Genomic DNA, 11,843 nt, shown 5'->3' with positions numbered 1-11,843 from the left:
AGAACTGAATCAAATGGAAGAAAAGCCCCCAGGGTTAGCACTGTGCCAGCTATAGAAGTCAGTCACAAGTGAAAAGCTCTTCAGTTGGTATGCCAATGCAGCCAGCAGTCACTTCAAATCCTAGCAACTTTATTCTAGATTGCAGTTACTTTTGTATTTGGTTCTTTTTTTTTTCCTGTGTCTTCTCTCTACCAGTGCATAGAAGTTTTTAAAATAGAGTTTAAAACACTGAGTTTTATTTTAATACATCTGAAGCTTTAGTTGTTTTTAGATGCTTAACGGATGAAGCTGTTTAGTCTCCATGTGGGTTCTAGTTTATATAAAACACACATTGTATGTCCTGTTCATGTCTGCATTATTCCCACTCGCTATTCTCTTTCTGCACCACACATATATGCCCATTCTTCAACTATGTGCCAGCCAGAAATGTGAACAAATAGATATCAAGCTCTTAGCATGTGGTGCATGTTGGGAGGAAAGGAATCACTATGCAAGCAGGGAAGTCAAAACTGTTTGCTTGTATCCCACAGCAACTCTGAGAGATTAAATCAAAGATCAGTGAGGTTTTGGAGGGCTCCTTATTAGCTTAACATACTTTCCACCTCCCTTTCTCTCTCTCTCAGAATTAAAACTATTTTTTATTGCAATGATTAAAATACTGATGAAAATCAAGATTGGAACACTCCACTTCAGTGCTTAAAATGCTTTCCTGTTGTTCAGCATAAGGCTATCACTTGGGGTAATACGCTTCATGCTGAGGTTGTTTAACCAATTTGTTAATGAGTTTTTTTTTTTCTTTTCTGAAGCTCTGCTTTATTCTACAAGCAGTTTATGCTGCCATTAGGAACAACACATTTCTGAGTTGTGGTTGAATGAGCACCAGACAATTGTGTGAATGTAATGTTGGCCCATGCTTCTCAAATACTAATAGGTTCTTGGTGCAAGTAGGCAATGGTAATGTTTCAGTTACCTATGGGAGAAGAAGGCATGGTCTCTCTCTCTCTCTCTTTTTCTTCCTTTAAAGACCAAGGAATAATTCCAAACAGTTATTTTGCAATTAATAGTTAACCTTTCTACATAAAATATTTCAGAAGGCTCTGCAGAGCACACAAAAAGAGGCACCACTTTATAATATGCTTCAATAATTTATCATTTCTTGACAAGGGCTTGAAAAGGGTCCAGCGTGTAAGTACAAATCACCAATTTGCTCTTCTGTAAATGACTTCTTTTAAGAAGAAAATGGATGTGCCTCCAAGTGGAGCATGCAGTTTCTCATTTTTTTTGTAATGTGTGTGGAACTGGCAGGTTACTGTGTCCCTTCATTCACTGAAATTGCTTTTCAAAGTAGCTAATTTTGTTTGTGTGGGTTTTTGGTTTTGTTTTGTATTATTTTTCCCCCCCCCCCCCCCCAAATCTGTAACATTTCATGAAGCTTTTATTTTTTTATTGTATTTAACTGAAGCTCCATTTTGGTAATTGCATATATAAAATTCTGTAATTGCAGTCCGGTTTCTCTACAGACTTGGCCCTGGATTAACTTTTAATCATGGTCCACTACATCTGAAATGTCACCAGGACAAATGACTTGTAATCATGCAAGTTGTCTGACATCAAAGTGGCACTTGGCTGATACTCTGCACGTCTTAACATTTTCTTATATACTCTAGAACTGGAAATGAATAAAACAGGCAGCATTTTTTCCAAAGTACTGAAAAACTATCATCTTCAAATGGTAGAGGAGAGAAATGGATAAGCATTTGTGTGTGTGTGTGGGTGTGTGTGAGAGAGAGAGAGAGAGAGAGAGAGATGGTTATGATGTTCAAACAGACATTCAATTTGATTGGCGTTTTTTTTTTAAATAAGTGCTTTTTCAGAGTAACCCTTACAGAAGCGTCCAGAAGTAAGTGGGAATGGGATGCCTGCCTCCTTTAGTCACTTCTGAAATATTTCATCTCCTTTGCCTCCCTCTTCATAATCAGATAGCTATTGGTGAACATCGTCCTGGTCTTTGACCAAGAATTCGAGTGTGTAGGATGTAACTTACTTTGTGCATTTGTCCATCTTGGATTTATTTTGTGTGTCTGTTAAACTACTGCGTCACTATGGTCTACACCACTGCAAACCCCAGCTGCAAGTGAATCAGGCAAGGGTAGTTGGCTTTCAGGATTACATCCAAACATATTGTTACATTTTTTTATGAATTTGATACAAGCATCTGTGGGCAAAAGGAAAATAGAACTTGCGTAAAAGCATACATATGAAAGAGACCAGAATGGGTCACTTAAGGATTATAAGTATTAAAAAACAATAATCAACTTAAGTTATAATGATACTTTGTATATGGAGTTGGGCATGCACCAGTAAAAATAATTTTCGTTGTTTGACTAAATAGTCTGCACAACTCTTCCCTGTAAGACATTGCTGTTTCTCAATATTAACATGCTAATCCTTTATATTAAATTGTAATGACATAGCATCAGAGTTGGGGAGGAAAAAATAGCAGTGTGTCTTTTGTGGATTAAATAATGGCACTGCAAATTTAAATAACTAAATTTAAAATACTACAGTTCTTTATAACAGGACAAGGAATGACATTTTCCACTAAACTAGTCTGACTCTCTTGCTTTTATATAAAAGGAAATACTTTTTCTCTGGAATTAACATCCTAGATTAGCTTTCATCAGTTTTGGGTTTCTGTGGACTAATGCTGAATATGCCTACATAGGAATTATGAATGCGGGAAAAGAAGTCCCTGCTTTAGGAACAGCCCACATCTTTTTAAAGCTTAGTCATACACATGGAATAAAAAGATGTGCTACATCATCTTTCTTCCCTACTTTTTATTCAAAGTTAGATTCTAGGAGTGACTAGGGATATGCTTGATTTTCCCCAAATCTCATGTAAGCACTGTTTCCCCACAAGTTTGAAAAAAAAAAAAAAGCTGGGTAAGTTAGCTGTGATGTACTGCATCTCCAGAAATGAGAGAAAGGAAAAACAGAGGAAAAAGTCTTGTAAAGAGCTATATATTTACTAGGTGGAAGAGGGAGTTGCAGCTGGCAGCAGTCAAAAGCAAAATGACCATCTGAAGCCTGCAGCTGGCTTAAAATAAAATATCACAATTTTTCTATGGGCTTTTTCTCCTGCTACAGTTAGTACTGTCACTGCTGATGGTGCTTTTGCCTTTGCAGATTTAAAGGTTAGTGTTGTCATTGGCTTTTAAAAAAAGAACTTAAAATCCCAGTCTCTGGCCTTGGCAAGTAAAAAAGCTTTTCAGTTCATCTTCCAAACTTTTTCTTTGAATTGAGATGAGATGTGCATTCTGCATAATGGATGGAATTTCTAGTAATGGCTAAAAGGTAAGTGCTGTGGGTAGATCATGAGTGAAAGTAATCTGCTGTGTAAAAGCCGAGGCCTACAACATTATTGGATTTATCAACCTGATAGCTAAGTTTCATGAAATATAAAGTGTGACTTAATGGCTTGTTTAAATTACTAAACCACTGTAGAATATAAAATTTTGCCCAGCACTATTCTAATCCCCCCCTGACATTTCCTTGCATCGCCCCGTTGCATCGCTGTTTCCAGTGCCTTTCCCAGCATACAGCTGAGATTGGGGCAAGGTTGGTAGCTGTCTGGTAGATACTTAATCCCAAAAAGGAAGTGCAGTTTGGGAGATACTGCCCTCACCATCTCTTCTGGTTGTAACATTCTATGGAAGGTGTATGCCTGCCATTTGTTGGAATTCACAGTTGGAGATTGCTGTGAGATGACTGCTGTAGAAACAACCACAACAGGCTTTTTTCCATCTATGCTTCAGTAGATGATTGTGAGCACATTTTCCTGACTTTGCTGCTGGTAAACCATGCCTGTTTTTCAAGTAAAAAATAGGTGGCAATGTTGCGTTCTATATTGGACTGTGTATTAAACCCACCAAGAAGCTAGAAGTACAGAAAGCTGCATCCTTCTAAATAATGGCCTCTCTTGCTGGGAGCACATTGTACTTCTGGTCTCTGATCTATATTGTTTTCCTGCTGGGTTCCCTTCTTGTAAAAGCCATTATTGAAACAGGTTTGGGAGTCATTGCAGACAGTTCAATGAAAACCTCTGCTGGCTGTGTGATAACAACTGACAAAGAACACAAGTTCTTGGGGAGGGTAAAGGGGTAAGCAAAAGGAATGGGAAAAAATACTACTGAGAATGTTATGAGGCTGTGATATGAGATACAAGGCAACAGTACTCAATCAACTGGACTGCTGTGTGTAGTGACTGGAATTCAAGCTTAGTTGACTGAGCAGGATAATAGGGTTCAAGTATTATGTAAGGAGACAGAAGTATTTCTAGGCCTTCAGTTCCCCAAAATAAAGTATCAAATGGCTTGACAGGTTAGTTTAGAAAGGAGACCAAAAAAACCCAAAACTATGTGACAAAACAGTAGTGGTCCGGAGAAGGGAAATTAGGCTCTCCTATTTGCTCTCTCTGTAATACAAGCACAAGGGAAAGTCCATGAAACAGGAACAACAAAATTAAAGCTAGCAGGCATTTTTTATTATTTATTTTTTGCACAATGTCCTTTGAAGCTCCCACCAATTTTATTTTTTGAGACCAAAAGATTGGTAGGATTCAAGGAAGAATATATCGTTTACGTAGACCTAGAGATTGTCTAATTAATTTTTGAACTGATTATAAACAGTCATGTTTTGAGGCAGCTCAGCCATTAATTGTCAGGAGTCGGGAAGAAATTCCCTCTCTGTGCACCTTTTGGCATATATTGTATCCCATACAACATGCAACTGTAGGCCAGTCAGTCTCACCTCCATCCTAGGCAAAGTCTTTGAAAAAATTATCAAGGCTCACATTTGCGAGAGCCCGGCAGGAAAAATTATGCTGAGGGGAAACCAGCACGGGTTCGTAGCAGGTAGATCATGCCTGACTAATCTAGTCTCTTTTTATGACCAGGTTACAAAACACCTGGACGCAGGAGTAGGGGTTGACGTCATATACTTAGACTTCAGGAAGGCCTTCGATACAGTATCCCACACCATACTGGTGAACAAGTTATGGGGCTGTGACTTGGATGTACACAGTCCGGTGGGTGGCGAATTGGCTAGAGGGTTGCACCCAGAGAGTCATAGTGGATGGGTCGGTATCGACCTGGAAGGGTGTGGGCAGTGGAGTCCCGCAGAGCTCGGTCCTTGGACCGATACTCTTCAATGTCTTCATCAGCAACTTGGACGAGGGAGTGAAGTGTACTCTGTCCAAGTTTGCGGATGACACAAAACTGTGGGGAGAAGTGGACACGCCGGAGGGCAGGGAACAACTACAGGCAGACCTGGACAGGTTGGACATATGGGCGGAAAACAACAGAATGCAGTTCAACAAGGAGAAATGCAAAGTGCTGCACCTAGGGAGGAAAAATGTCCAGCATACCTACTGCCTAGGAAATGACCTGCTGGGTGGCACGGAAGTGGAAAGGGATCTCAGAGTCCTAGTGGACTCCAAGATGAACATGAGTCGGCAGTGTGACGAAGCCATCAGAAAAGCTAATGGCACTTTATCGTGCATCAGCAGATGCATGATGAACAGATCCAAGGAGGTGATTCTTCCCCTCTATCGGGCGCTGGTCAGACTGCAGTTGGAATACTGTGTGCAGTTTTGGGCGCCACACTTCAAGAGGGATGTGGATAACCTGGAGAGGGTCCAGAGAAGGGCCACTTGTATGGTTAAGGGCTTGCAGGCCAAGCCCTATGAGGAGAGACTGGGGCACCTGGACCTCTTCAGCCTCTGCAAGAGAAGGTTGAGAGACGACCTTGTGGTTGCCTATAAGTTCATCACGGGGGCACAGAAGGGAATTGGTGAGGTTTTATTCACCAAGGTGCCCTCGGGGGTTATAAGAAATAATGGCCACAAGCTAGCAGAGAGCAGATTTAGACTAGACATTAGGAAGAACTTCACAGTTAGAGTGGCCAAGGTCTGGAACGGGCTCCCAAGGGAGGTGGTGCTCTCCCCTACCCTGGGGGTCTTCAAGAGGAGGTTGGATATGCATCTAGCTGGGGTCATCTAGACCCAGTACTCTTTCCTGCCTATGCAGGGGTCAGACTCGATCTATTGAGGTCCCTTCCAACCCTAACATCTATGAATCTATGTCCCAGAGTTAAGCTATGCACCTCATTTTTGAAAGGCAGAATGAAGGGGGGAAAAAAAGATATTTGCTTCCTGAGTAGCCCCTGTAGATCACATGGAGACTTACTTTTGCTTTTGCTTGACAAGCTTAACTGAAAGAAACTGCTGTTACAGCTGCAGCAGGGAGCGCCGGCCACAGGATGGGCGAGGGGCTACTTTTCCCCGGGCTTCTTCCCTGCCCTCCCCCCTTAACTGAGGTTCTGGCCGGAGCAGCCACGTGATTCCAGGCCAGAAGCCCCTGCTGGGGCTTCTGCCTGGGGAGCGGGGCTGGGCAGGCCCTGCTGTTGCGGGAGCCCACCGGGCTTCCCCTGGGTCCTTCAGCCCCTGGTTCCTGTCATTTTTTTACGAGAACCAAAGACGGAGAAATACTAATTTTCTAAAATTTTTAGGGGCCTCGTGGGCTGCATAGAATGGCCTTGTGGGCCAGATGCGGCCCGTGGGCTGTATTTTGTCCACCCCTGCACTATATGGAGGTTCATCATGTGCCTTGCCATGAAGTAGTTATTGGCTGATATTAAAGACAGAATACTGGAGTAGGTGAGCTGATCTGGTCTGGTCTGGCAATTTCTATGTATCTAGTCTTAACAAAAAAATACATTGTGATGAACAGCTTATGGAACTTCAGGGTCCGGAGGCTGTTTTGAAGTGTTGGATAAACAGCGGCTCAATGTTGCTGCTAAAAAGAGCCTGATCAGAAGAGTTCTGAACCATGTTGACCTTTTTAATTGATAACCTTAATGTGATGAGACTGTTCACACCTCTTTTAGTGTTATGGTACCAGGCTCTGTAGATCCAGGGATGAGGCGCTGCATCACTTCACACTTGATTCACACTCTCAAAATTTGTAATCTAATTTTTTTCAGTGCACAGTTAAATTTTGGTGGAATAGTCTATGCCAGGGGTGCTCACTTTCCTGCCTGTGGGCCAGATCCAGCCTGTGAGGCCTTATCAGCCTGTGGTTCTTCCTAGGTCCAAAAATTTGGTGATGGGGGAGCAGTGGCAGTACTAATTGCAGCTCTCCTGTTGCCAAATTTCTGCACCTGTAGAGGGTCCCAGGGGCTGGATGATGAGGCCCAGCACACTAGATTGTGCCAGCGTGTGTCCAGAAACAGCATATGGCTGGATCCAGTGCCAGATCTGGCATATGAACTGCCCTGTACCCCTCCGTCCAGGGAGCCAGAAGTTTGAGCACCATTGTTTTATGCCAAGGACTGGATTTCACAATGGTGGAGTACTGGCAGCTCTGCATGCAAAAGATACTAACAAACGTATATGCTATGGTTTATATGGTTACCCTGCAAAGTTTCATCAAAATAAATCATACACATTTCCTATTTAGTTTAATAGGAGAGCAAGCAAAGTACAGTTCTAGGTTGCCAGGTGCTGCTGCTCTTCCCTCTAGATTGCCGTTTGTTTGTGCTTATTCCTACTGAGAGGTTTTTATGTGATGAGCACAAATATGCTCACCTTAATTTTAGATTTGAATCTAGTTTAAGTGCCTAAAACATCAGCGAGGATTTAACTTAAAATGATGCCTGAACTTTATCAAATAATAGTATTTGGATTGGTTCATTCATGTCTAAAATGAATTTTGGTGTAGTTCTTTTGCTGAGCTTAGCAGTCAGAAAGTTCACAGGGAAAATAACATTCTTTCCTCCCTGCAAACTCTAAATGTGGTTTGATTTATTTAAAATGCTCCCATCCATATCATTAGATACATGTACTCATTTTTGTACAAAATTCAGGTGATTACAAATTGTAATAAAGGCAGCTATGCAAGCTTTTGCATATTTGCCATGACTGGTTAAAGGCAGATGGGCCTTTTTGCAGCACTTTGTCATATTGAATGAAATAGTTTGAATGTTTGTAAAGGTTGCCCATTAGCCAGTTTCAGGAAGAAGATAAGATTTATCTCCTTATCTAAGTCATTGTTTTTGGACTACGTGCAAAAGGTCCTGACTTTGCTTTAAAGTCTTAATTTGAATTTTATCTTTAGAAGTCCTTTACAAAGAGAGCAAATATCCTGAGTTCCGAGAGATCAAACCCTAAGGCCTTTTGACCAGATTGGTAAGAAAAGGGCATTTGCAGTGATATGGAAGTTTCCCAAAGGTAATTTCAAAAGAATCTGTTGAGTAAGATCCGAGCCCAAATTTGGGGGTAATGACAGGTTGAGTAGGAGGAGCCCATAGATGGCAGCTCACTCAATAAAAACTGTAACTTACTGTCCCAATTTGGAGGTGACTTCACTTGTAGAACAACGAAGGAAGAATCGCAAGTGTAGGTCGGATCAGATTGATCACCTGAACCACCCTCTCCGTGAACATGAATCTCTTAGTTCACGCTGAAGCCGCGGAGCACCTGAAAGGGACTGAAGGAAGGGGACATAGTCCTATCACTGCTGAGGCCAGCCTATTGAATTGTATTAATAATAGTATTGATTCAAATTTAACTTTTAGTTGTAATTGTAGTTGTTTTTGTAACACTAATTCTTATAGCATTGTTTGGGAAGGAAGTGCATTCGGAGCATTGTTTCTGATATATGTAATTATTGTGTTGTTAATGTTTGTGGTATTTCTTAAAGCTAAGCAGTGTTATATACGTAGCAAAGAATTTAAAAATAAAATTGTGTTGTATGAATTAAGTGTGTAATTATTGTGAAATCGTGCAATCAGCTAACTACTCCCCCAGCCAGTGCATCAAAACGAATCAGTAAATTGTGTGGGATTTTCTCTATTCCATAACCCACTAGAGACACACTTCAAAGCACTTAAAAATATAGCGCTACAAGCATGGACAGATGTGCAGTGCCCCCACCCCACAGCAGTTTTGTAGCATTCAGTTATGTCTTCCAGCCAAGAAGGCTAAAACGTTGCTTAACCCTGTGACTCTTCCATCACCTCTCCCCATTGCTGCTCCCAGTGGGGGTGGGGACCCTGTCAGTTAATTCAATCATTAGAATCATAGAAAATTAGGGTTGGAAGGGACCTCAGAAGGTCATTCAGTCCAACCCCCTGCTCAAAGCAGGATCATCCTAGCCAAGGCTTTGTCTAGCTGGGTCTTGAAAACCTCTAAGGACAGAGATTTCCCCACCTCTCTGGGTAACCTGTCCCAATGGTTTACTACCCTTCTAATGAGAAAATTCTTCCTAATGTCTAACCTAAGCTTCCCTTGCTGCAACTTGAGACAGTTGCCCCTTGTTCTGTCATCTGCCACCACTGAGAACAGTCTTTTATCCTTTTTTGAACCCCCCTTCAGGTAGTTGAAGGTTACTATTAACTCCTCCCTCATTCTCCTCTTCTGTAGACTAAATAACCCAAGTTCCCTCCGCCTGCCCTCATAAATCATGTGCTCCAGCCCCCGAACCATTTTTGTTGCCCTCTGCTGGACTCTCCAATTTTTCCACATCTTTTCTGTAGTGGGGGTCCCAAAACTGAACATAGTACTCTAGACGTGGGCCTTACCAGTGCTGAATAGAGAGGAATAATCACTTCCCTTGATCTACTGGCAACACACCTACCAATGCAGCCCAGTATGCTGTTAGCCTTCTTGGCAACAAGGGCACACAATGGGCCCATTCAGCTTCTTGTCCACTGTAACCCTAAAGTAATTTTCTGCAGAGCTGCTGCCCAGCCAGTCGGGCCCCAGCCTGTACTGGTATATGGCATTGTTCTGTCCTAAGTGCAGAACTTTGCCCTTGTCCTTGTTGACCCTCATGTCCTTTTTGGCCCAATCCTTCAATTTGTGTAGATCATTCTGAATCCTAGCCCTACCCTCCAGCGTATCTACTCCCCTCAGGTTGGTGTCATCTGCAAACTTGCTGAGGGTGCACTCTATGCCATCTTCCAGGTCATTGGTGAAGACATTGAACAAAACCAGTCCCAGGACTGACCCCTGGGGCACTCCGCTTGATGCCGGCTGCCAACTAGACATTGAGCCATTGATTACTACTCTCTGAGCCTGATGCTCCAGTCAGTTTTCTGTCTACCTTAAAGTCCATTCATCCAGCCCATACTTCCTTAGCTTGCCTGCAAGAATGGTGTGGGAAATCGAATTAAAAGCCTTGCTAAAATCGAGGTATACCACATCCAATCGTCTCCCCGCATGCACAGAGCGGTCGTCATATCAGAAGAAAATCAGGTTGGTTAGGCATGACTTGCCTGTGATGAATACATGCTGATTGTTCCTAATCACCTTCTCCTCCCAGTGCTTAGAAATGGATTCCTTGAGGATCTGCTCTATGATTTTTTTCAGGGACTGAGGCAGTGGCGATGTGTAGGGGGTGCATGTGCACCCCTGAGAGTGCTGGTGCATGCCCTGACTGCCTGCATTCACTGCTTAGGTGATGGGCAGGGGGCAGGCAAGAGCACCAATGCCCCCCCTGCAAGCGCCGGACGGGGAGTGGAGTGCCGTTGTGCTCCCAGAAGCTGCTGCAGCCACTTCTGGAAGCAGCGATCGGGCACCTGACGATCAACCACGGAGGACACCTCCCTCCCCCCCCCGGACTAAGGCAGCACCAGTCGCCCATGGACTGAGGTAAGACTGGCTGGTCTGAAGTTCCCTGGATTCTTCTTTTTCCCCCGTGTTAAATATGGGCAGCATGCCCAGTTCCAAGCAGCCGGGACCTCTCCTGATTGCCATGAGTTTTCAAAGATGATGGCCAATGGCTCTGCAATCGCATCAGCCAACTCCCTCAGCACACTGGTACATCCCATCCAGCCCCATGGACGTCCAACTTTTCTAAGTAGCCTCTAACCTGTTCTTTCATCACTGAGGACTGCTCATCTCCTCCCCAAACTGCTGCCCAATGTAGTAGTCTGGGAGCTGACCTTGCCTGTGACAACAGAGGCAAAAAAGGCATTGAGCACTTCAGCCTTTTCTGCATCCTCTGTCACAAGGTTGCCCCCCCCATATTATATAAGGAACCCACACTTTCCCCGATTCTCCTCTTGCTACTGACGTGCTTGTAGAAACTTTTCTTGTTACCCTTCACATCCCTTGCTAGCTGCAACTCATGCCCACTCCTCTATTGCCATCACAAAGGCAAGCAGGTAGCAAGGACCAGAGCTGCCTCCCAGTACTAGGAAGGGTGAGCAGGCAAATTGTCAGTAACCAAAGCAGGGAAGTGGGGGACCCAGCAGGCTGTCAGTCATCAATAGGCAGTGAGGGAGGGAAGGACAGCAGATCAGAGCACTATGGTACATTGAACAGACATTGTGTATAGCACTACAAAATGTAGAAGAGGTCCTGTTTCATTTGAGAATACATTTGTAGTGCTACAAAAACAACATCTGTTCATACCCTAAGACTTCCTTCCCCTTTCCCCTCACCCCATCCACTTCAATGCAGCCACTGAAAGACGAGGTAAACTGGGCTTTATAGTATATTTGGATGATCACTGAATTTAGGCACTGGGAAAGGATAAAACAGTTTCAGTTGAGAACAGAATTAGCATGAGATCATCTCTCCATCTCATTTGCAGAAACAACTGCTTTCCTTCAAAGCTTTTATAGTGATACCGTTCAAAACCAGCACCTTGATTTGTACTTGGGAATTCAGCGCGGACCACAAAACACAGGGAGTGCTACTTCCCAGAAGAGAACGGTGTGCCGCATTCTGCATCAGCAGGTCAATTTCCAAATGGTTTTCAGGGCAACCTCGAAAGA

This window comes from Alligator sinensis, unplaced genomic scaffold, assembly GCF_000455745.1.
Source record: "Alligator sinensis unplaced genomic scaffold, ASM45574v1 scaffold169_2, whole genome shotgun sequence".
Taxonomy (NCBI): Eukaryota; Metazoa; Chordata; order Crocodylia; family Alligatoridae; genus Alligator; species Alligator sinensis.
The sequence above is the reverse complement of the archived record's forward strand: the minus strand, read 5'-3'. Positions refer to the sequence as shown.